This window comes from Scyliorhinus canicula, chromosome 8, assembly GCF_902713615.1.
Source record: "Scyliorhinus canicula chromosome 8, sScyCan1.1, whole genome shotgun sequence".
Classification (NCBI taxonomy): domain Eukaryota; kingdom Metazoa; phylum Chordata; class Chondrichthyes; order Carcharhiniformes; family Scyliorhinidae; genus Scyliorhinus; species Scyliorhinus canicula.
The window spans coordinates 52,659,192-52,685,876 of NC_052153.1; positions in this window are offsets into that span (position 1 = coordinate 52,659,192).

Sequence of the window (26,685 nt, forward strand, 5' to 3'; positions counted from 1 at the left end):
CGCCCCTCCCCACCCCCTGTCGGCGTGTCGTTGCCCCTTGCCAGGGGCCCCTCGTCCCTACGCTCGCTGGTTGTTTTCCAGCCCGTGCTCTTCGATGAACCTGTTTGCCTCGGGGGCTGTAAAGAAGTGCTCCCTGTTTTGATATGTGACCCAGAGTTTCGCTGGGTACAGCATACCAAAACGCACATTGCTCCTGTGGAGAGCTGCTTTCGCCCTGTTGAACTCAGCCCGTCTCCTGGCTATATCTGCCCCAAGACCTTCATAAATTTGAATGGCGTCGCCTTCCCATTTGCAGGCTCTATTTTTCCTGGCCCAGCGCAGGATTGTCTCCCTATCCTGGTATCTGTGCAGTTTAACTATGGCTGCTCTCGGTTGTTCCCCTGCCTTGGGCTTCGGGTGCAGCGCCCGATGAGCTCTGTCCATTTCCGGTGGGTTGGGGAAAGTTTCCCTCCCCACTAAGTTGCCCAGCATCTCAGCCACGTATGCTGTGGGGTTTCTACCCTCGATCCCCTCTGGCAGGCCCACTATCCTTACATTTTGCCTTCTCGAGCGGTTTTCCTGGTTGTCTACTCTGCCCTTCAGGTTCCCCTGTGTTGCGCCCAGTCTCGCCACCTCCTTCTCCAGGGCCGTGACCCGGTCGCTCATGTCAGTCGCTGTTTTCTCCAGCTCCTTAATGGTCGCCTCCTGGGCTTCCAGTTTCTCCCCTTGGGCATCCAATTTCTCCTCCAGTCTGGTCAGAGCCTGCTGCACCCCTGACATGGCCCTGGCCACTGCTGCCTGCACTGCGGCCTCTGTGTTTGTTTTCACCTCTGCCTTGATTGCCTGCAGCTGCTCCCTCAGCACCTCGGTCAAGGCTGCCTTCCAATTCCAGCCCCCCTCTAGCCCCAGGGGGGAGGGCACCTGTCTGTCCAGCTCTTTTTGATGCGCCGATACATCCGTTCCGCCGCTTCGTGCGCTGATTCGCTCGCCTGAGCTGGCTTGCCCCTTGTCCCGTCTGCCTCTGGTGTCCCCTCTCCCTCTGCCTTGGCTCCCTTCTGGCATTTTTTCCTCCCCCTTCCCTTTCATCTTTTCTTCGCCCCTTGTTTTTCTTTTCCCCCCTTCTCCGCACCCTATTTTAATTTTATTTTTATATTTTTTGTCACTTCCCTTTTTCTTCTCTCTTCCCTTCTTTCCTTTACCACTTTATTTTTTTTTTCCTCTTTTATACAACTCCTCTCAGGTGGGCTTGTTTTGGATGGGAGAGGAGAGTGTAAAAAGAGAGAAAATAATATATTCCCCCCCCCCCCCCCCCTTAACAGTTTTCTTTTGGGTTTTGTTTTTGTAAAAGTCCTTTTTTCTTCCTTTCCCCTCACTCACCCAGGATAGAGAGAGAGAGAGAGAGAGAGGCTTTTGTCCAGAGTCACTTTGTCCTTGCCTCGTGGTGGTCGCTGCCGGTTGGGGGAAGGGGGGGGTGGTTGGGTCGCTGGTCGCTCCGTACCGCCAGCTGGGCCCCGCTTCGGTCCTGGCTGCTGCCGCTCCGCTCCTGGCCTACTTTGGGGGGGGGGGGGGGGGGGGCGGGGGGAACCTGCCGCCGCTGAACCACTCCGCCGCCGAGGATCCTCCGCCGACAGATTCGTTGGGGGGGGGGAGGGGGTCCTCTTCCCTGCTCTTTGCCGCTGCGGAGAGAAAAGCCCCAACTTCGTGACCCTGCGGGAGCCCCTCTCCGTGCGACCGCTCCGCTCGCCGACCGGAAGTCTAATCGTCTTAATGGAATTTTTTGAGGACATTACCAGTGCAGTAGATAACGGGGAGCCAATGGATGTGGTATAGCTGGATTTCCAGAAAGCCTTTGACAAGGTGCCACATGAAAGGTTGCTGCATGAGATAAAGATGCATGGCATTAAGGGTAAAGTAGTAGCATGGATAGAGGATTGGTTAATTAATAGAAAGCAAAGAGTGGGGATTAATGGGTGTTTCTCTGGTTGGCAATCAGTAGCTAGTGGTGTTCCTCAGGGATCAGTGTTGGGCCCACAATTGTTCACAATTTACATAGATGGTTTGGAGTTGGGGACCAAGGGCAATGTGTCCAAGTTTGCAGATGACACTAAGATGAGTGGTAAAGCAAAAAGTGCAGAGGATACCGAAAGTCTGCAGAGGGATTTGGATGGGTTAAGTGAATGGGCTAGGGTCTGGCAGATGGAATACAATGTTGACAAATGTGAGGTTATCCATTTTGGTAGGAATAACAGCAAACAGCATTATTATTTAAATGATAAAATATTAAAGCATGCCGCTGTGCAGAGAGACTTGGGTGTGCTAGTTCATGAGTCGCAAAAAGTTGGTTTACAGGTGATTAAGAAGGCAAATGGAATTTTGTCCTTCATTGCTAGAGGGATGGAGTTTAAGACTAGGGAGGTTATGTTGCAATTGTATAAGATGTTAGTGAGGCCACACCTGGAGTATTGTGTTCAGTTTTGGTCTCCTTACTTGAGAAAGGACGTACTGGTACTGGAGGGTGTGCAGAGGAGATTCACTAGGTTAATCCCAGAGCTGAAGGGGTTGGATTATGAGGAGCGGTTGAGTAGACTGGGACTGTACTCGTTGGAATTTAGAAGGATGAGGGAGGATCTTATAGAAACATTAAAAATTATGAAGGGAATAGATAGGATAGATGTGGGCAGGTTGTTTCCACTGGTGGGTGAAAGCAGAACTAGGGGGCATAGCCTCAAAATAAGGGGAAGTAGATTTAGGACTGAGTTTAGGAGGAACTTCTTCACCCAAAGGGTTGTGAATCTATGGAATTCCTTGCCCAGTGAAGCAGTTGAGGCTCCTTCATTAAATGTTTTTAAGATAAAGATAGATAGTTTTTTGAAGAATAAAGGGATTAAGGGTTATGGTGTTCGGGCCGGAAAGTGGAGCTGTGTCCACAAAAGATCAGCCATGATCTCATAATGGCGGAGCAGGCTCGAGGGGCCACATGGCCGACTCCTGCTCCTAGTTCTTATCTTCTTATGTTCTTATGTTCATTCCTTTCCTCTCTTCTCTCGCTGCCCACTGCCTTGCTCTTCCTGTGTAAGCTGCAGTTCCTCTTCTCCAGTGCCCTTGATTTCGGAGGGTGCAGCACCCATTTCCAGTTGCACCCTTCCTTGTGCTCAGGTAGAATCCAAATAAGCTTGCCAACTGCTCCAATGGCCACGTCCTGCAAGGAGGGTGATGACAGCACTCTTAATGCTGGCTCCTCCCCTAACCCGGGTGGACTGCTGCACATTTAACTTCCAGGGGTTAAGCCGGTTAACCTTTCAAAAGCATTTTCACTCACCTTTCCAAACTCTTCTCTCTTCCGCAATTTTCTCCAGGCATGGTTCAGCAGCTGCTGAATGGCAGCTTCCTCCAGGAATATACTGTCATGACATGCAGGCATGCACATAATGAGATTGTGGTGATCCACCTGTGTGTGCCTGTATTAGAGGATGTACAACAGTACCTGTATTACAGGTTTGTCGGTAAACCCCTGCCGGTTAGCTCCACCCACAGGGAGCAGTATAAATATTCATGAGCTCTCCTGAGCTGCCATTCTACAGCTGCAGTCGAGGGAATAGCATCTCACGGTAATAAAGCCTCTCTTGTACCGATTTGTGTCTTTGTGTGCAATTGTTAGCGCATCAGAGATACAGACAGGCATCTAATGAACACAGAGAACAGGACATAACCAATCAGCAGGCAGAACAGTTGGGGATGGTTTCCCACTATAAAAGGCACGAGGCACTCACACTCTGCCTCTTTCCACTGGGGACATCTACAGAGTGAGTCAGGTGTATATATCACATAACACCTACAGCACGTGGCTAAGAGCTAGTCTGGTTCAGTCAGACAGAGAGATCACACTTAGGTTAATAGAGAGTTGAACTCACAGAGAACTGTGCTAACTGTGTGACAGGTTCAATAAATCAGATTGAACCAACTTCAAGGCCTGAAGTATCTTTCAGTTATAGCTGCATCCAGCTGCAGCCCGTGTTATCTCAGTGTGTGCAACACGACATATATCAAAACACCACCGCACACCACACCACCCTCACACCACCCCACACCACCCTCACCCCACCCTCACCCCACACCACACCACCCTCACACCACCCTCACCCCACCCTCACCCCACACCACACCACCCTCACCCCACACCACACCACCCTCACCCCACCCTCACCCCACACCACACCACCCTCACACCACCCTCACCCCACCCTCAACCCACACGACACCACCCTCACCCCACACTACACCACCCTCACCCCACCCTCACCCCACACCACACCACCCTCACACCACACCACACCACCCTCACCCCACCCTCACCCCACCCTCACACCACCCTCACCCCACACCACCCTCACCTCACCCTCACCCCACCCTCACACCACCCTCACCCCACACCATCCTCACCCCACACCACCCTCACCCCACCCTGACACCACCCTCACCCTGACACCACCCACACCCCCACACCACCCTCACCCCACCTTGACACCACCCTCACCCTGACACCACCCACACCCCCACACCACCCTCACCCCACCCCCACACCACCCTCACCCCACCCTAACCCTACACCACCCTCACCCCACCCTAACCCCACACCACCCTCACCACACCCTCACACCACCCTCACACCACCCTCACCCCACACCACCCTCACTCCACCCCACACCACCCTCACCCCACCCTCACCCCACCCCACACCACCCTCACCCCACCCTCACCCCACCCCACACCACCCTCACCCCACCCTCACACCACCCTCACCCTGACACCACCCTCACCCCCACACCACCCTGACCCCACCCTCACCCCACCCTCACACCACCCTCCCCCTGACACCACCCTCACCCCCCACACCACCCTCACCCCACCCTGACACCACCCTCACACCACCCTCACCCTGACACAACCCTCACCCTCACACCACCCTCACCCCCACCCCACCCTCACCCCCACACCACCCTCACCCCACCCTCACCCCACACCACACCACCCTCACACTACCCCACAACACCCTCACCCCACCCTCACCCCACACCACCCTCACCCCCACACCACCCTCACCCCACCCTCACACCACCCTCACCCCACCCTCACACCACCCTCACCCCACACCACCCTCACCCCCACACCACCCTCACCCCACCCTCACCCCACACCACACCACCTTTACACCACCCCACACCACCCTCACCCCACCCTCACACCACCCTCACCCCACACCACCCTCACCCCCACACAACCCTCACCCCACACCACACCACCTTCACACCACCCCACACCACCCTCACCCCACCCTCACCCCACCCTCACCCCACCCTCACCCCACCCTCACACCACCCTCACACCACCCTCACCCCACCCTCACCCCACCCTCACCCCACCCTCACACCACCCTCTCCCCACCCTCACACCACCCTCACCCCACACCACCCTCACCCCACCCTCACCCCACACCACCCTCACCCCACACCACCCTCACCCACATACCACCCTCGCCCCTCACCACCCTCACCCCTACACCTCCCTCACCCCCACACCACCCTCACCCCACCCTCACCCCACACCACCCTCACCCCACCCTCGCCCCTCACCACCCTCACCCCTACACCTCCCTCACCCCCACACCACCCTCACCCTCACACCACCCTCACCCCTCACCACCCTCACCCCCACACCTCCCTCACCCCCACACTACCCTCACCCTCACACCACCCTCACCCTCACACCACCCTCACCCCACCCTCACACCACCCTCACCCCACCCTCACGCCACCCTCACCCTCACACAGTGGCGTGCAGAGGGGGGGGGGGGGCGACGGTGCGTTGGCCCCGGGCATCCATTGGATGGGGGCATTCAATCAGAGAAGGAAATAAGAGTGTCATTTTAAAATATCAGCGGTGATAAATCAATTTTTGGAGGCTCACCACGCTGCAGAGGCAGTTGTTAGCCCTTTATTCCTTTAACATGGTGTACCCTTTCTGTCTAGAGAAAATGGTGCTTCTCCCCTTCCCCCCACACGCATGCGCATGATGTACGTGGTGCAACCATCAAAAGCAACAAGCAGACGTGGCTGTTCGTTCCTGCGTTTCCTCGAGTCATAACTTGTCTTTTCTTCAGCTTTTTGTGCATCTAGATTAGTTCTTTTACCTACTCAGTGAATAGCTCTAGAACGGGTGCAACTACGTTTTTTATAGGTTTTTTGGTGATATGTAATGAAATATTTACGTGGGATGTAGTAAGAGTGAAGCCTGGATGATCAGAGGACTGCTATGGCATTTAATCTCGGAATAGGAGACATTTATTCCTTAACATGCTAATATTCGAATACAGATACCACTAATTTGCAAGTCTATGATATAAATTGCACAAAATTATCAGTGGAGAATCAGTGTGAAATAATTTGATACGAAGGAACAAAGAAATGAAATATGGTTTATCCGTCTGCAACTGACCGATTGTTTCCCATTTTCTCATGCGTCTTACGGTTTTTGAGATAGAAAATGAAATGTTATGAGTATTTTGTGTACAACCGAGTGGAGCACAGAACAGGAAAAAAAAGAGGGCCAGAGTCGAAGAAGAGTCCCATCAAAGAGGGGCATTAGATGCATGGATAAAAAGAAGTAAAGAAGAAGTAGGAGAACCTGGAGAAGTAAAAGATAATGTGGGTGCAGAGAAGGATTTTTCTGATACGGATTCAGCTCGGTCAGAACATAATACTCTCTCTCCTCAGTCTCGTTGTCAGGATGATGATCCATGTGAAGAAAATAAAGAAGATTTTAGCATATTTTTGCAAAGAAGCGATTTTGGCTGTTTGAAGAAACCGATTCCAGATCATTTGAAGATGACAATATTACAACATGGCCCTGAAAGATATCAGAATAAAAGTGGTCGATTTGCTGAGAAGGATGGGAGATCATTTTCCAAACAGTGGTTTGATAAAGTTTCCACAAACGGAGAAATTGTGGAGAGAAAATGTTTGTTATACTCTCCATATCGGAAAGCATGCTACTGTTTTGTTTGCTTTTTGTTTTCAAAGGAGCATTTGTCGTCTGTGTCAAACTTTGGAAAGGAAGACGGTTTCTCCACTTGGAGAAAATTAAATCCAACAATACCTGACCATGAGAAAAGCCCTTCTCCTAGAGCTCACATGAGGGAATACCTGAACCTCGTAGTTCGACTCCATCATTCAACTATGATAGATGCTGAACTTCAACAGCAAATGTCTGCTGAAAAGAAAAGATGGAAAGCTATAACTGAATGGATTGTCAAGGTTATATCCTTTCTTGCAAAACAGAATCTGGCCTATCGTGGACATCGAGGAGAAGGAATATCTGGGTTATCAGAGCCAGGGGAGACAGTCAGTGAAAATACCGGAAACTTTCTAGCAACAATCAGACTTTTGGCCAAATATGATGACATCTTAGCAAAACACTTGCAGAGAGGGAAAGAGAAACCAAAAAGTGTCACCTACTTGTCCAACAGAATTCAAAACAAAATAATCAATCTTCTTGGTGAAACTGTCAAGAAAAATATAATTTCCGAAATTAAGGACGCAAAATATTTTAGCATAATGCTGGATTCAATTCCAGATATTGCCCATGAAGATCAGGTTTCTGAAATTCTGCGTTACGTTCATATTGATGAAAACAGAAAAGTACAAATAAAGGAGACATTTCTGGGATTTTTTCAAGTCAACAAGAAAGATGCAGTCAGCCTGGTAAATAAAATTCAGGAAAAATTGGAAGGAGACAAAATTTCCATGAATGACTGTCGTGGTCAAGCATATGATAACGCAGCAGTTATGGCTGGAGTGAGAGGAGGTGTTCAACAAAAAATTCTTGAAGTTAACCCAAAAGCTGTGTTTGTGAACTGCGAGAACTGTCCATGCAAGTGAGGTGCAACCTGTTGTTGTTACATTTTTTGGCATTCTAGAAAAACTCTTTACTTTTTTTTCTTCATCTACTTCTCGTTGGGAAGTGTTAAAATCATTTGTCACTCGGACTGTGAAAAGACAGTGTGACACAAGATGGAGTTCCAGCCATGATGCTGTGCAAGTAATCCACGAAGAGTGTAACAACGTTATTGCAAGCCTTCAACACCTGCTGGAAGGAGAATTTTCAAGGGAAACTAAATCTGATGCAGGATCGCTACTGAACTCTATTCAACAGTTCCCGTTTATAGCTTTATTAAATTTTTGGTACTCAGTTTTATCATCAGTGGAGAAAGTCTCAAAACGTTTGCAGGATCCGAAACTGGGGTTCCATGAAGCTTCTTGTGATCTGAGAGGACTTATTCATATCTTGAATTTGAAGAATGACAAAATTATCCACAATGCAATAGATTTAGCCAATGAATATTGTGAAAATTGGGGAATACCAATTGCACGAACAAGGAGAAGAAGAATAATGCCTGGAGAGTCAGCAAGAGATAGTGGACTGACGGCACAAGAAGAAATGAATAGAGTAATGGTAGAGATTGTGAACAGATTATAAACTGAAATTGAAGACCGCAGTGTCCGTCTTCAAAGACTCAGTGACCGATTTTCTTTTCTTCTGAACTTGAATTCAGTAGTGATTGAAGATGAACAAGAAAGAGAGAAATTAAAAAAGGAATGTTCAGACTTTGCAAATTATTATGACAATGATGTGGTTGCAATTCAGTTATATGACGAAATTATTGATTTTGTGATGCTCCTTCGAGCTGGAGGGAATAGAGTTCCCCCTGATCCTAAAAATGCTCTGGAGTCTTTACTGCAGTATGGAAGGGATGTCTTTCCAACGCTGTGTGTTTCATACAGATTACTGCTTACAATCGCATTTTCAGTCGCAAGCTGTGAAAGGTCATTTTCAAAACTGAAATTAATAAAAACATATCTGAGGTCTTCTATGTCACAGGAGCGACTGACCAACCTGGCTTTAATAAGCATTGAAAAGAATTTCTCACAGCTGATGTAAAAAGTGAAGTAGTTCAGGTTGGGGGCCTCACGGTAGCATGGTGGTTAGCATCAATGCTTCACAGCTCCAGGGTCCCAGGTTCGATTCCCGGCTGGGTCACTGTCTGTGTGGAGTCTGCACGTCCTCCCCGTGTGTGCGTGGGTTTCCTCCGGGTGCTCCGGTTTCCTCCCACAGTCCAAAGATGTGCGGGTTAGGTGGATTGGCCATGCTAAATTGCCCGTAGTGTAAGGTTAATGGGGGGATTGTTGGGTTACGGGTATACGGGTTACGTGGGTTTAAGTAGGGTGATCATGGCTCGGCACAACATCGAGGGCCGAAGGGCCTGTTCTGTGCTGTACTGTTCTATGTTCTATGTTCTATGTTTTGTGACAGGAGGTATCATTTGGGGAAAAGAACTTAATAAATTTGATTGATTTATATTAAAATCGAATAAAGCGTTTATTTCATGTTTCATCTGTGTTTATATATTCAAAATGTTTTCCTTTCTCATAATATTTCTCAGTATATTAGGCCTTATACTTGAGTCTTTGGGGCATGCAATCAAGATTTGCCCCGGGCATCACCAGACCTCTGCACGCCACTGCTCTCACACCACCCTCACCCCCACACCACCCTCACCCCACCCTGACACCACCCTCACCCCCACACCACCCTCACTCCCACACCACCCTCACCCCACCCTGACACCACCCTCACCCTCACACCACCCTCACCCCCACACCGCCCTCACCCCCACCCCACCCTCACCCCACCCTGACACCACCCTCACCCTCACACCACCCTCACCCCCACAACACCCTCACCCCCACACCACCCTCACCCCCACACCACCCTCACACCACCCTCACACCACCCTCACCCCCACACCACCCTCACACCACCCTCACCCCCATCCCACCCCCACACCACCCTCACACCACCCTCACACCACCCTCACCCCATCCCACCCTCACACCACCCTCACCTCCATCCCACCCCCACACCACCCTCACACCACCCCCACCCCACCCTCACCCTCACACCACCCTCACCTCCACACCACCCTCACACCACCCTCACCCTCATACCACCCTCACCCTCACACCACACTCACCCCCGCATCCGGGACCTCATGAACGTCAGTTCCAGTGGTCTACCGGCTTCATCAAGGAGATTTACAGATACAGAAGGTACAGTGTGAATGAAAAAGCAGGAAATGGGATAAATTAAAGTTAAATAAGATAAAGAAAGCAAAATAAAGGGAAAGGGAGTGGATTAAAAGTGAGAAAAAAGAAATAGGGAAAAAAAATAAGAGAGGCTTAAATTTTAAAGAAGATACCACATTTTCCTTTGTTCCCTTTCTGTGCGTCTGAGATTGAGTTTGATGTCAGGACCATTTAACACATAATTTCCAAGGTTGCAACATAAATGACCAGCCTTAAAAGCCTGTTTATGTCAGGACCATTTATCACATAATTTCCAAGGTTGCAACATGAATGACCAGCCTTAAATGCCTGTAGCAAGAATCATTCATCTTTGCAAAGCAGACCTAACAATTCCTTAGCCGTCATGCAAAGATGGAGATTTTTATGGAAACCGGAGCACCCGGAGGAAACCCACGCAGACACGGGGAGAACGTGAAGACTCCACACAGACAGTGACCCAAGCGGGAATCGAACTTGGAATCCTGGAGCTGTGAAGCAACAGTGCTAACCACGGTGCTACCGTGCCGCCCATGTATAACATCCTGCATATTGGGCAGAATCATCCATTCTTTTGGCTTTGAGCGAGGAAAGCGGAGAGTTGCTCGCTAGCAGCGTCAGAAAAATATCCAGCCTTATTATTAGGCACTTTGAATAAATCATTTTGCACGGGTTTCACCCACATCCGGGGTGACTGATTCACCCCCCCCCCCCCCCCCCCCCCCCCAGTATCAACTGAGCTCTTCAATCAGGAGGTGCTCCATTTAAACACCTCCCCATTACTTGTTCTAAGTCCATTCAGGAGGATGTCTGCTAGGAAGGCTGCCCCGAGGTTTTCAGCGGGAGCATTCACCAGAATGCTGGATGGCGTGCAGCAGAGGCGGAACATCTTGTACCCTCAAGCGGGCAGAAGACCAACCAGCAAGGTCACCAACCCCACATGGGAGCAAGTGGCAGCATTGGTAAACACAAGCTCCATGCACAAGAGGATGGCATCCAGTGCAGGAAAAAGATGAATGACCTCCTCCATGCAGCCAGGGTAACTTACTCTTTTCATTTCTCAACACTCACCCACTTGCACGCCCATCACAAATCCACTGGGAACACACTCACTACCACATCATGGGGCCCCACCACTCACCCTCCCACAGGCCTTCTCATCTCCCCTGCAACTCCTCTCCTCATCACATCCCAGCGCCCAATCACCAACCGCAATGCCATGCATCCTGACCATCTGACCCAGCGCGTGTCCTGTTGAAACTCTCCCCACCTGTCTCATTGCAGGACAACCTGTCCCACAACAAAAAGGAGAGAGCACAGACAGGCAGAGAAATGGCCAAACTCAAAATCCTCACTCCATTCAAGGAAAGAGTCACCCCGTACATGTGTAGCCCGCTCCTGGTCAGTACTTGCACAAAAGCTCCAAGGCTCGTCGTCATTCCCCAACAAGGTAAATTTGGATACCATGGCCGAAATTCTCCATTTGGGAGACCGTGGGCAGGATTCTCCGTCGGCCGACGCTAGAATTGGGAAACGCGATTGGGCAGACAATCAGTTTTGACGCCAAAGTCGTGGCGGCCGCCGGTTTCACACCAAATTGCAGTTCTCCGGTGCCTCGACACCGGTGTCCATACGTTCCATTCCACACGTACAGTAAACACCGTTGGCATGTTATTTTTTTTTTAATGTTTTTTTATTAAGTTTTCATATTTTATATTGAACAAATAACAAATTATTAGAGAGAGAAAAAAAAACACGCAAAAATTAACATGTATATTTACAGGTAAGCATCTTCGTAATAACAACTGTGGCCGCCCCCTTTAGCCGGCATACATATTTACATTCCCCAATATGGCCGAGGCACATGTTTATAGGCATTTATTTACAGTTTGGTTTAGGGCCTTAGCTAGCCATCAAACCCCCATAACGAACCCGTAGCCCTACCCCCCCCCCCCCCTCCCCCGGCTACCTTCCCCCAATTCCCGTCCATTTCCCCCTGATTCTTGGCCACCCGACTATTCTTCCTCTTGTATGTTGGCCACAAACAGGTCCCAGAACAATTGCATGAATGGCTCCCATGTTCTGTGGAAGCCGTCGTCCGACCCTCGGATGGCGAATTTGATTTTCTCCATTTGGAGAGATTCCGAGAGGTCGGACAGCCAGTCTGCAGCTCTGGGCGGTGCTGCTGACCGCCAGCCAAACAGGATTCTACGGTGGGCGATCAGGGAGGCAAAAGCAAGGGCGTCCGCCCTCCTCCCCAGGAATAGATCTGGCTGGTCTGAAACCCCGAAGACCGCCACTATCGGGCATGGCTCCACCCTCACCCCCACCACTTTGGACATAGCCTCGAAGAAGGCTGTCCAGTACTCCACAAGCCTGGGGCAAGACCAGAACATGTGGGCTCGGTTGGCCGGGCCTCTTTGGCACCGTTCACATCTGTCCTCCACCTCTGGGAAGAACCTACTCATACGGTTTCTTGTTAAATGGGCTCTATGTACCACTTTTAGTTGTGTCAGGCTGAGCCTTGCGCACGTGGAGGTGGAGTTGACCCTATGCAGTGCTTCACTCCAGAGTCCCCACCCTATCTCAATCCCCAGGTCGTCCTCCCATTTCATTCTTGTTGCGTCCAGTACGGTGTCGTCCCTTTCTACCAGTCGGTCATACATGTCACTACAGTTCCCTTTCTCTAGGATACTTGCGTCCAGTAAGTCTTCCAGTAGTGTCTGTCGTGGCGGTTGTGGGTACGTCCTTGTCTCCTTTCGTAGGAAGTTTTTGAGCTGCAGGTACCGTAGCTCGTCCCCCCCAGCTAGCTGAAATTTCTCTGTCAGTTCGTCCAGTGTTGCGATCCTGTCGTCCATGTATAGGTCCCTGACTGTCAGTGTCCCCCAGTCCTGCCTCCACCTTTTGAAGGTGGCGTCAGTCAGTGCTGGTGTGAACCTATGGTTGTTGCAGATGGGAGCCTTTTCCGACATTTTGGTCGTGCCAAATTGCTGCCGCAGTTGGTTCCAGGATTGGAGGGTGGCTGTCACCACTGGGCTGCTGGAGTGTTTTATGGGTGGGGATGGGAGTGCTACCGTGGCGAGGGCCTGGAGGGGGGTCCCCATGCAGGAGGCCTCCTCCACACCCACCCACTCGGCTTCTGGCTCCTGGATCCATCCCCTTACTCGCTTGGCTGTTGCCGCCCAGTGGTAGAATTGTAGATTCGGGAGGGCTAGCCCCCCCCTGGATTTTGTTTTTTGTAGGACCTTCTTTGGGATCCTAGCATTTTTACCCCCCCTTACGAACGCCATGATAAGTTTGTCCAGCACTTTGAAAATGGCCTTGGGGACGTAGATCGGGATGGATCTAAACAGGAAGAGGAACCTGGGCAGTACGTTCATTTTGATCATTTGGACTCTCCCCGCGAGGGAGAGTGGGAGTGTGTTCCATCTTTCCAGGTCCTTTTTTACTTCCTCCGTCAGGCTGGTGAGGTTCCATTTGTGGATCCCTTTCCAGTCATGGGCTATTTGGATCCCCAGGTAGCGGAATTTGTTTCGGGCTTGTTTGGTTGGCATGTTATTAGCAGGCCCGGCCCGGTATTCTCCGGGGCCTTCGAGATGCTCCGTCTGCACTGAGGCGAATTCCCGACGGCACGGTTCACTTGTGCTTTTAAAAGTTGTGAAACAGGCACCATTGCTGATGAGGGGAGAGAGCGGTATCGAAAGTGTCCAACATCACCATAGTTTGCTGAGTTATGCCGCTGGCAGGGGAGCTTCTGCCAGGGCTGGGGGGAGTAGCGGGGGGTGGCCAGGAGGTGGGCCGTGGGGTCAGGATGGACAGGTATGGAACACCATTGCCACGGCCTGCAAGGCAGCCATGAAGCTGAGAATGCCGCTTACTGCCCACAGTAAACTTAGTGCCACGGGTCGTATGGGTGCCATCCCAGGGTACCCCCATAGGTGCCCTCTGGCCCCAGCTGACTCAACATCTGTATGGGCGCACTCCAACACAACCAGTGCCGTCTTGTTGGCTGGGATGAGTGTGTGTGGGGAGTGAAGTGTGCATATGCAGCTGCAGCTTGTCAGCCTCCCGAGTGTCAATCACTGGCGAATTCTGCACCGTTTTTCATTGGAATCGGTTGTGTTCCACATGGCACTCCCGGAGCTAGCCTCTTAAAGGTCGCTGAATAGGTCCAGGTTTGGCACCAGTTTTGCTGTCGTGGAAGTCCATAAAGCCTGCCCCGGCGTCAACACTTAGTTACGGGAACGGATGAATTGGCTCTAATTTATGCACAGTGGGGATTGTGAGGGATTCTGTCACGAATCCCGCTTTTGAGCTACCCGCTCAAAATGGTGGCGTCTGGGCCCCCACCCGCCTACCCACAATGCAATTCCTCCACCCCTGCCCCGTCACGGGATTTTCTGGGTCAATCTCCCTCACAGTACAAGGGTAACCCAACCCCTCCACTGACCCCCTCCCTCCACCAGAGACCCACATAAAAGAAACTCCGCCTTGACCCCCCCCATAAGAGAGACCCCTGATTGCAACGCCCCACCCCAATAAAGAGACCCCTGCCTGGAAGCTGACCCCTTGCCTGGATGCCCCCCTATTCCATAGACCCCTGCCTAGAAGCCCCTCCCCCTTACAGAATCATCTGCCTGGAAGCTGGAGAGCAGTCCAGGGTTTAGAGTAGGCAGGATTTGCATTTTCGGGGGGGAGGGAGACTCTGATGAACTTTAAGGGCAACTTCCTAAAAGAGTTACCCAGTTGGCTAACTGTGAGGTCCACCATGCCATGGGCAACATTGGGAAATACCTGCACCAGTTCTCGTCCATGTGAATCTGGCCCAGAGGACTGGAGATTCACGTGGGCTTGGAGAATCTGCCGCTGCAGCCTGTTACTAGGATACAAATGGTTCGATTTGACCCACTGGCAAGGGACGTGAACCTTGATGCTGCTGCTAGCGGGGGACAGAATCATAAAAACGGTGCTGATCCTATTTTTTGGCCGACTTTGAATTCTGCGCTGCATTGGGACTAGTGGCAGAGAATCCAACCCCATAACAGAAACAAAATCCAAACAGGAAATATGAGTCAACCATGACTAACAAAAGAACTCAAAGGTTACAAAGGTTTGGGCAGCAGGGTAGCATGGTGGTTAGCATCAATGCTTCACAGCTCCAGGGTCCCAGGTTCGATTCCCGGCTGGGTCACTGTCTGTGTGGAGTCTGCACGTCCTCCCCCTGTGTGCGTGGGTTTCCTCCGGGTGCTCCGGTTTCCTCCCACAGTCCAAAGATGTGCGGGTTAGGTGGATTGGCCATGCTAAATTGCCCGTAGTGTCCTAAAAAGTAAGGTTAAGGGGGGGTTGTTGGGTTACGGGTATAGGGTGGATACGTGGGTTTGAGTAGGGTGATCATGGCTCGGCACAACATTGAGGGCCGAAGGGCCTGTTCTGTGCTGTACTGTTCTATGTTCTATGTTACATTTGATGAAAGGAAGTGGTTTGTTATGTTTCCAGAAAAGTAATAAATCCAAAGATTCACCTTTAGAATCCAGTAAACAATGACAAAGAAACTGAGAAAGAAAGGGGAAAGAGAATATGAATGCAGGCTAGCAAGAAACTAGGGGCTGTTTAGCGCACTGGACTAAATCGCTGGCTTTGAAAGCAGGCCAGCAGCATGGTTTGATTCCTGTAACAGCCTCCCCGAACAGGTGCCGGAATATGGCGACTAGGGACTTTTCACAGTAACTTCATTGAAGTCTACTCGTGACAATAAGCATTTTTCAAGAAACATATAGACAGACAGTAAAATCTTCTTCTGTATCTGAAAAAGGAAAAGTTTAGCACAGACAGATGTGGGTTCATTACAGGCAGAGACAGAAGGATTAATAACGGGGAACAAGAAACTGGTGTAGAAGTTAAACAATTACTGTGTCAATCTTTATGGTGGAAGATACAGAAAATGTCCCAGAAATACTAGTGAACCAACGGGCTTCTGAAGATGAGGGACTGAAAGAAATTAGTAATCATTGTTGCTCTATTTATTGATCTCGGTGAACCACAAGCTTTTCCCTTATATCGATCAAATGACCACACAACCTGTTAGTTAGTTCAAAAGATGGTTTATTTACATACACAAAAGTTATCTCAACATGCAAACATAATATTTACTATGAGTTAACCTACACCTATCAGCTACAATAACCTATACTTAACTTCAGGGCAACCGGGGCTGTGCAAATGGATAAAGGCCTTTATCTGGATTTCGAAGAAAGTTGCTGCTGGGCTCATCCGTCAGGTAGCGATCGTTGGTCTTGAACTTGGCTGGCTGTTCCTGCTGCAGTTGGGCTGGTACAGGCCGGATCCAAGAGAGACAGAACACATGGCTGTGCTCTCTTTTATCCCCCTGGGATTTCACGCTCTTTAGGGCGGTCCTTAACCTTGGACCCAATAGTTCAACAGGGCTCTGATCACTCTCTTCGATTTCGGCCAATAATGGGGCGGGTGCCTTGGTAGCTGGGCGGGTCCTTAGCGGTCATTGACCTTGGCAGTTGGGCTTTTTGAGTAAAGGGAGTGGCGGCGATCAGTCTGTGGCTGTACCGGTTGCTTGATTGGGGTTCTATTGTCCTGGGAAAATGGGCCATTAAAATGTAAACGAGCGGGGAGCGGGAGGCTTTTGCTCGCGATTTACGGAGTCGGAGTGTCTGAATGACACTGTAGATTATTGCAATTACTAGAAGGGCCTCTACTATGTATGAAAGGGGTTCCATTTGGCAATGTTTTCACACCAGGTGGGAGTTTCGATGTCTGTCTTTATGTGTGGTGTAGTGTCCGGGCTGGTGGTGGGCTGTTGTGTGGTAGTGTTCAGGGCTGGTGTGGGGTTTGTAACAACAGTCTGTTGCACGCGCAGTTGCAGAAGTCCAGCGATGATCCAAACGCATGTCAGCAGTCCTTGCTTCATCCTGTGTTGTTTGTTTTCCGGGTAATCCTGGGGGTGCAAGCAGAGCATCTGTTATTATCTTTGGTTAATATCTCATTTTATTAGTCTTTCTCTCCTTACTCCAATTACCTGTTATGATTGTCACCATGTGTGACTCCCTCATTTTTGTTTGAAATACCATTTTGGAGAGACAAGAAATGCAAATTTTTAAAGTACAGAGACTCTCGCAGCTTGTGGTCGATACGGGAAGTGGTCGGACAATTTCTTCGACTAATCTTTTCTTTACTTGCGACCAGTGGTGGTTGAGGCTTATCTCAACCAGCTGAATTTCAGGGCGGCCAGTTTTACATATTTGTTAGCCACAATCACATTTGGCCTGGGGTGTAACTAGCATATGGAGTCGGTGTAGTGTGGCCGAAGAAGAGAGGAAGGAGGTGAGAAACAAAAATGAAGTGGCATTGCTGAGGAGTCCCGGCCATGAGAAGTGGCGGGTAAGCGCTCACAGTTTGGTTAGCATAAATGCTTCACAGCTCCAGGGTCCCAGGTTCGATTCCCGGCTGGGTCACTGTCTGTGCGGAGTCTGCACGTCCTCCCCGTGTTTGCGTGGGTTTCCTCCGGGTGCTCCGGTTTCCTCCCACAGTCCAAAGATGTGCGGGTTAGGTGGATTGGCCATGCGAAATTGCCCTTAGTGTCCTAAAAAATAAGGTTAATGGGGGGGTTGTTGGGTTACTGGTATAGGGTGGATACGTTGGTTTGAGTAGGGTGATCATTGCTCGGCACAACATCGAGGGCCGAAGGGCCTGTTCTGTGCTGTATTGTTCTAAGTTCTAAGTTTGGATGGGGCAGCTGGGACCTTGTAGTTGCAGTGGGTGGTGTTCTCTTTCATATCTGGGGGCTAGTGGTGGGGGTCTCCTGCAATCTCGGGTGAGGTGTCCTGGCTGCCCACAGTTGTAACATGACCCCCGGGGCAGTAAGGTGGAGCAGGCACTCTGGTGTATTGCTCCCTTGGGTATGGTTCCCTGGGATATTGGCCTTTTCCTCTGCCCTCGTTTATCCATGCGGGTCCCTGACGAGTCCTAACTTGATGCAGGGTGGCTTCCTGGCCATTCTGTTGTATCTGTTCCTGCAGTGACTGTTTGCATGCTCTAGATAAATATCTCAGTAACCATGCTTCATTGTGTGCTTGTTCTGTGGGATCAAAGTTTACGCAAGCCTTTTTATCTGCTTCTGGGAGACTAAAGTGCGGGTCCATTTGGTAGTGTCTTCAGCATCTAGGTTAGCACGGTTTAAATCCCCAAATACTGCCTTAAAATATCCAGAGGCGACCGGAAAGGCAGTCGGATGTTCCCCTTTCCTCTGTCTACATTTGTTCAAGCCCTCCACAGGATCCCCTTTATTGTATCCGATAGTGGTTAGTATGACATCCCTCATTTCGTTTAGGGTCCCCATCCTACATTTTGGGGCTCAGGTAGAGCTGATCGTACGGATGGGTTAAGGCTCATCACGATTAATTTAACCTCTTCCCTTTCATCTAAGCCATACATAATTTTCTGTTGGCAAACCTCTTCAAAGAAACAATGCGGGTCCCCAGTAGGTGATTTCATTACACGCATCCCTGAACTGGGTTACTGTGAGCGGGGTGGTGTAGGTAACACCACCTAAGGCATTCCCTGTCCTCTTTTCTGCAGTGACTGGATTGATGGGTGCCGGGGAAGTTTCACTACTCGCTGGGGTTGGTGTGACCTGTGCAGCCCAGCCTGCTGGTGCAGATGGTGCATTTCTTACTGGGATTGGTGGCGGTTGCTTTTCACTTTCAGTTCTATCTACATACATCTGCATGCTTTCCTTTAACGTTTGCCAATCAGGAGCATCTTCCTCATCTAAATCCTGCCCAAAAGCGTACCTGAAGCCATTCTGTACTGAGAGTAGTGACTTTAACTTTTCTATCTTCTGTCGGCATTTAGCATGGTCAACAGTACTCTGCCTCTGTTCCTTGGTGGAGCTGTGGAGCGCTCTCAAAGCTGCTTTTAAATCTGCGCATTTGCTAGTTAGCTGGGTGACCTGCTGTTCTGTTTCCTCTCTTACCAGGACTACGCGCTGTGTATCTTGGTCGGCTTTATCGTACTGGGTCTGGAAGCTATTAAGGTGAACTAGACAAGATTGATGTGCTCATTTTACATTGGCCAGTTCCTTGTCCTTAGCTGCTAACTGTTCCCGGAGTTGCTCAATTATCTTCTCGCTTTCGTTACTGTTTCCCTTGTTCTTTTCTTCCTTCTCAATTAACTGCCTATGGAGCGTCTTCACGACCTCCTCTGTGCCTCGCAACTGTGCCAAACAGGATACTATTGCCATCGGCTTTCTGACTTTCCCTGTTTTTCTTGTGAAGCTCGCTTAGGTCCTCCCACCATGTCTGTCCTATCTTCCCTGGACCTGACTCATCATTAGCGCAAAATTCGACCAAAGGGGCCATCCTTTCCCCTTTAAGTATTTCCTTAACTCTTCCTCCCATATGGGGCATTGCTCTGTTCTGTTGGTCGTTGCGACCTCAGGGTCCTGATTCATCAATCTTTCCATTGCTTTAGTGGCCATTACTTCTCTTATCTCTTTCTCTACTTTTAATTTGGGACAGGGGAATAAGGCGGCAATTTGAACAGCGGGTAAGGGCTCACAATCCCTCGATAGTTGTACACAATTCTAACGAGTTTACCTTACTCTTCCTGTTAGGTACACATGCGGGTTAGTACACACTTCCGAAATTCGATTAGTTGGTCGATATGGGACTTGCACTTGTGGTTCTTTCTCTTTCTCGCAATTGGATTCAAAGTTTGTGGGTTCTCAGAGTGACAAAGTCACTTCTAATCGAGTCCTGTCAGAGTCGCCAATAATGTTGCTCTATTTATTTATCTCGGTGAACCACAAGCCTTTCCCTTATATTGATAAAATGACCACACAGCCAGTTAGTTAGTTCAAAAGATGGTTTATTTACATACACAAGAGTTATCTCAACATGCAAACACAATATCTACTACGAGTTAAACTACACCTATCAGCTACAATAACCTATACTTAACTTCAGGGTGACCGGCACTGTGCAAATGGATAAGGCCTTTATCTGGATTTCACTTGGCTGGTTCGAAGAAAGTGGCTCTGTCTCTGCTGGGCTCATCCGTCAGGTAGCGATCGTTGGTCTTGAACTTGGCTGGCTACTCCTGCTGCAGTTGGGCTGGTACAGGCCGGATCCAAGAGAGACAGAACGCATGGCTGTGCTCTCTTTTATCCCCCTGGGATTTTGCGCTCTTTGGGGCGGTCCTTAACCTTGGACCCAATAGTTCGACAGGGCTCTGATCACTCTCTTCGACTTTGGCCAATAAAGGGGCAGGTGCCTTGGTAGCTGGGCGGGTCCTCAGCGGTCATTGACCTTGGCAGTTGTGCTTTCTGAGCAAGGGGAGTGGCACCGATCAGTCTGTGGCTGTACCGGTTGCTTGATTGGAGTCCTATTGTCCTGGGAAAATGGGCCGTTAAAATGTAAGTGAGCGGGGGTTTCGGTCAGGTCTGGTTACCTGTGTTTTAGATACACATAGGCTCTGTATCTGTCTGAGTCCTGGGTTGGCCATAATTCCCATGGTCCTTTGCAGGTGGCCATCTTAGATGGCTACATCACAATGAGTCGCACTCAAAAAATTAATTGGAAGATTGATAAATCCCCAATGTAGGTGAGCTACATCCCAGAGTGTGGAAGAAGTTGGGGGATAGTGGACACATTGCTGGTTATTTTTCAAAATTCTATAGATTCTAGAAAGGTTCCTTCAGACTGGCAAGTACCAAATGTAACAACACTATTTAAGAAGGGAGGAAGAGGAAATACGGAAAACTGCAGAACTGTTGGTTTGACATCTGTAATAGCGTGCGGTATCACTGAGGAGGCTTCTTGTATAATCAGGAGATTTATTGGAAACAACAAAAGGGTTTAACTATATACAGGCACAGAGGTATATCATATAGGTCTTTACTCCTTGACTCCTGGGTCCACGCTACACTGGCCCCTACTCCCAGGGCCCCGCACGTTTTCCGCATTGGCTAGGTCTTGCATGCTCCCACGTGATAGGCCCTGTGTGGATCACGTGGCCAGTGAAGGATCGCTCCATAAAGCGACCACCCTACTCACAGTCCCCTTCCCCTCGCCCCCACTTACAGTCCCCTTCCCCTCACCCCCACTTACAGTCCCTTACTCCACCCCCTCACAGTCCCCTTCCCCAGCCCCCCCACTCACAGTCCCCTAGTCCACCCCCTCACAGTCCCCTTCCATCACCTCCCTTCACAGTCCCCTACTCTCCACCCCCCTCACAGTCCCCTACTCCACCCCCCTCACAGTCCCCTACTCTCCACCCCCCGCTCACATTTGTTGTGTTCTGTGACCTTTCCGTTGCAATGACGTACACAGAATATGTGCTGATTAACTAGAATGATGCTTTATTGATTAACACTTGGGAAGATAATAAACAGAATACTATAGAGACTACGTTACTATTGTGTTCCGTAACATCCCCTGAAACTACCCTATGTGCGACTGTCCTGTTGGACATCTTACTGCCAACTGGTCAGTTTCTCATGCTACGTGACCGATGTCTGACACCACCAGCTGGTTGGAGGTCACATTGCTAATCATGTACAATTTCTATTCACAGGCATACCAGCACAACATTCACCTTCTCCACTGCCCCCACTCACAGTCCCCTTCTCGGCCCCCTCCACGCACATTCCCCTTTTCCAACCCCCTCGCTCACAGACCCCCTTTTCCAACCCCCCCACTCAGAAAATTTGAGAAGATGACACGTTGACTCAAAATGCTAATTCTGTTTTTTCTCCACAAATGCTGCCAAACCTGCTGAGATTTTGCAGCAGTTTCTGTTTGATTTACGATGGTGGATGTCCTTCAGTGCGACAATGGTACATTGCTTCCACAAGGATTGTGCTTTTATGACTTCTACCAATACTGCCATGGAGAGATGCATCAAACAGGCTTAGAAAACAAAACAGGCAGGTCTTTCAAGTCACAATTGAGTGAATTTTAGTTTAGAGCTAAAAGCAATGTTTTGTACCTTCTTAAAGTTAGCTATCTTAGTAAGCAGCTGGAAAAGAATGGATGACATTTTCAGTTGAATTAGGTGACAAATGTTTAGGTGTAAAATTCTGCTGACACCAGGTGAATATGGGAAGCTGGAGTTGAAGTCATGCTCAATATGAATACATAGTCATGTTAGAAATAATTCAGACTAAAGGTACCTTTTATAATCCAAGTGAAATAAAAAGTGTCTTTACAATAAAGTCATAAAAACTGAATAACATAGAAAAGAGGATTTAAACCCTAAGAAAGGGGACAACCAGCAGAGTCAACTCTCATAGCTCGGTCATGGGAAAGATAAAGCATCGCAACCGAGCAGAACAGTGAATCCATCTGGGAAAGACCAAAAGCTAAAGAAGAGAGAGAGCCAGCTCTCATAGCTCGGTACATAGGGTGGATAGAGCATAGCAACCGAGCAGAACAGTGAATCCATCTGAGGAAGACCAAAAGCTAAAGAAAAGCGATTGTCAAGGTGGACCTGAAGGTCTCGTCAACTAACCAAGAGAATCCAGAAGCAAGATCTTTCTACTTTTCTGTAAAGACAGTGATTGCATCTTTTAAAAGAAAAAATACAGTAATAAAATAACTTAAAAGTTTAAACCTGAAACATTGGTTATTACAAAGTCTACTTTACTTACTTAGCAATGCGGGACCCAGGATTGATGCCACTGATGTACCATCAATCTGACACGAGTCGTAGAGAGGATCCAAATATTAGGCTAGATGTGAGCCTGGCAGTCGTCGTACAAGGAAAGGCTGACTGCCGCATGGTACGAGCTTTTATACCCCGCCTTGTAGGCGGAGCTACCATCCTCTCGGCCAATCGGCGGGGAGTCACATGACTAGCCACCGCCAATTGGCAGAGAGGCACATGACTTGCCTGGGCCAATGGGCAGCGGGACTGCTGTACCAATGGCAGCTTGGTTCTAAGGTCATATGATCTCCCTAGTCATACTACCACAGCTACTAAGTGGTAAGTAGATAAAATTTTTCTGTGAAAGTATGGGTTATACCGGGGGATAACTTGAAAATATAGTTTGACCTGAATAGCACCCACCTAAGCCTGCACCGGAGTCAGGGAGTGAGAATCCTTGTTCACCATTTAGAATGTTGACCCTTTTTGGTATAGGGGGAATTCTAAGAATAGTGGTGAGTTTTTAACTTCACTCCTCACTCACAGTTTCCCTGTGCCCCTACAGCCCTTGCTACGCTCCATGATCCATTTTGCCATGGCACCTAGCCAAGACCCCAGCGAGATTTCATTCTTTTCCCCCATTCCCTTTTGACCTCCTCCGCCCCGTCCCATTTCTTTGTGCCTCTCCTCCCCTCCATGCACTCCATGTTCCCCACCCCAACACATCATTTACCCAAACCCGGTCACCACACATCATCCACCTGCTCAAGATATCCACACCAGTAATCCACCCCAAGATATCCACCCCAGTAAGCCACCCCAAGATATCCACCCCAGTAAGATACCCCAAGATATCCACCCCAGTAAGCTACCCCAAGATATCCACCCCAGTAATCCACCCCAAGATAACCACCCCAGTAATCCACCCCAAGATATCCACCCCAGTAATCCACCCCAAGATATCCACCCCAGTAATCCACCCCAAGATAACCACCCCAGTAATCCACCCCAAGATATCCACCCCAGTAATCCACCCCAAGATATCCACCCCAGTAATCCACCCCAAGATATCCACCCCAGTAATCCACCCCAAGATATCCACCCCAGTAATCCACCCCAAGATATCCACCCCAGTAATCCACCCCAAGATATCCACCCCAGTAATCCACCCAAGATAACCACCCCAGTAATCCACCCCAAGATATCCACCCCAGTAATCCACCCCAAGATATCCACCCCAGTAATCCACCCCAAGATATCCACCCCAGTAATCCACCCCAAGATATCCACCCCAGTAATCCACCCCAAGATATCCACCCCAGTAATCCACCCCAAGATATCCACCCCAGTAATCCACCCCAAGATATCCACCCCAGTAATCCACCCCAAGATATCCACCCCAGTAGTCCACCCCAAGATATCCACACCAGTAATCCACCCCAAGATATCCACCCCAGTAATCCACCCCAAGATATCCACACCAGTAATCCACCCCAAGATATCCACCCCAGTAATCCACCCCAAGATATCCACACCAGTAAGCCACCCCAAGATATCCACCCCAGTAAGCCACCTCAAGATATCCACCCCAGTAATCCACCCCACCCCAAGATATCCACCCCACTAAGCCAAAACATCTGGACGTCAGGTTGGTCCAGTCGCGTTCTGGACCTGCGCGAATTCCCACTGGCGGGGCGGTTGCTTGGACAGAGGGGGACAATTCCAGTTGGGTGTGCATTTGAATTCCGACAATGAGATGCAAAGCAGCTTCCCAACGACCTTTGACAGGAATGGCAACCCACCAAAGGTCAGGAAAGGGGGTTCCCTCCATCATTTCCCGCTTTGAGGAAACTAATTTTTAATTCTCTGCCATTTTCTCCCTGTCTGCCCACCATGAAGCCCGTGAATTACAGGAGGGGATGATTCTGCCAATGGGAACCAAAATAGAGTAACGGAATTTGTGGGGGGGGGGGGGGGGTGTTGAATGAACCTGCCATCAACACTGACTTTTACATATCAAAGGAATTTCTACACGGGTCAAGGCTCTTCTCAATTATCTGATGCTATGTTGCCACCTGCTGGATAGCTAAAGAATCACTTCTTGATTTCTTAATGCCGCAACTTTTAAAAATTCTTTCACAACATGTGGAAAGGCCGGCATTTATCGCCCATCCCGAATTGCCTTGGGAAGGTAGTGGTGAGCTGCCTTCTTGAATCGCTGGAGCTCATGTGGTGTAGGTACACCCAACGTGCTGGTAGGGATTCCAGGGTTTTAAACCCAGCGATACCGAAGGAACTGTTGAAATATGTCGGACATTTTCCTGGTGAAAAACCCTTTGCCAATTTTCACAGTTGGTCAACCTCACAAAGTAAAGCAGATTGTCCCCAATCTTCATTCACTATTTTATTTCACGTAGCTGTACATCTTAGGTCTATATGAAAAACTATCCCCCATTTTACACCAGCTCCCACATTACAACTAGTCCCACAACAATTTCTACATTTTTTTGCTGTAAAGTTTTTTTCTCAGGGAAATATTTTGATTGAGTACCTTGTGAAGATTCAAAGATGGACCAGGCAGGGAAATGTTTTCTCCCCAGATTTATTCAATCTGTATAGTGAAAATATTTTTAGAAGGACTGACGACCCCTTTCTGGATTATTAGTTGAAATAGAAGATGTGCCAATGACATTGTTCTTATTGCCAGCTCTGAAGAGAAACCACAAAATATTTTCAACGGGGTGAATGTGAGAAGAAAGGACTGAGCATAAATTGTAAGAAACCAAAATGTCTAGTAATAACCAAAATGAAAATATTACCAGAATGGACGATGACAGTGGTGAATGAAAAAGACACACAGGTATACAAATTTTGTTTCATAGATCATAGAAATTACAATGCAGAAGGAGGCCATTCAGGCCAAAAGTCGGCACCAGCCATTGGGACGAGCTCCTTACTTAAGTCCACACCTCCACCCTATCCCCATAACCCAACGTAACCTTTTTTTTTCACACTAAGGGCAATTTAGCATGACCAATCCATCTAACCTGCACATCTTTGGATTGTGGGAGGAAACCCATGCAGACAGTGACCCAAGCCGGGAATCGAACCTTGGACCCTGGAGCTATGAAGCAACAGTTCTAACCACTGTGCTACCGTGCCATCAGCTGGTAAGTGCGACCAAGAAATAAAATGAAAGTTTGAAATGGCCAAAAATGCATTTCAAAAACTCAAAAAAAATTGCAATCAACTCAAAATTAGCCATGAGGACAAAGCTGGGAACCCTGAAATGCTACATCACGCCAGTTTTGACCGACACAAATGAATGTTGGACAATCAGTGAAGCTATTCAGAGGAGAATTGAAGCTGCCGTGTTGTGGGGCGGGATTCTCTGTTTGAGATACTAAGGGCTGACGCAGGGACAGAATCAGTGGACTTCTGCAACGGCAAAATTGGCGATGCTCTCGGAGCAATTCAGAAACCGTTAATAGGCTAGCACCGGTGCCACGTAGAACTCAACCGATTCCAATGAGAAATGGCGTCGGATTCGCCGGGGTCGGGACTGGCACTCGAGAAGCTGACAAACTGCAGCCACATACTAGCACTGCACTCCCCATGCACACTCATCCCAGTCGACAAGATGAAATGAAATGAAAAATGAAAATCGCTTATTGTCACGAGTAGGCTTCAATGAAGTTACTGTGAAAAGCCCCTAGTCGCCACATTCCGGCGCCTGTCCGGGGAGGCTGGTACGGGAATCGAACCATGCTGCTGGCCTGCTTGGTTTGCTTTAAAAGCCAGCGATTTAGCCGAGTGAGCTAAACCAGCCCCAAGATGGCACTGGTTACACTGGAGC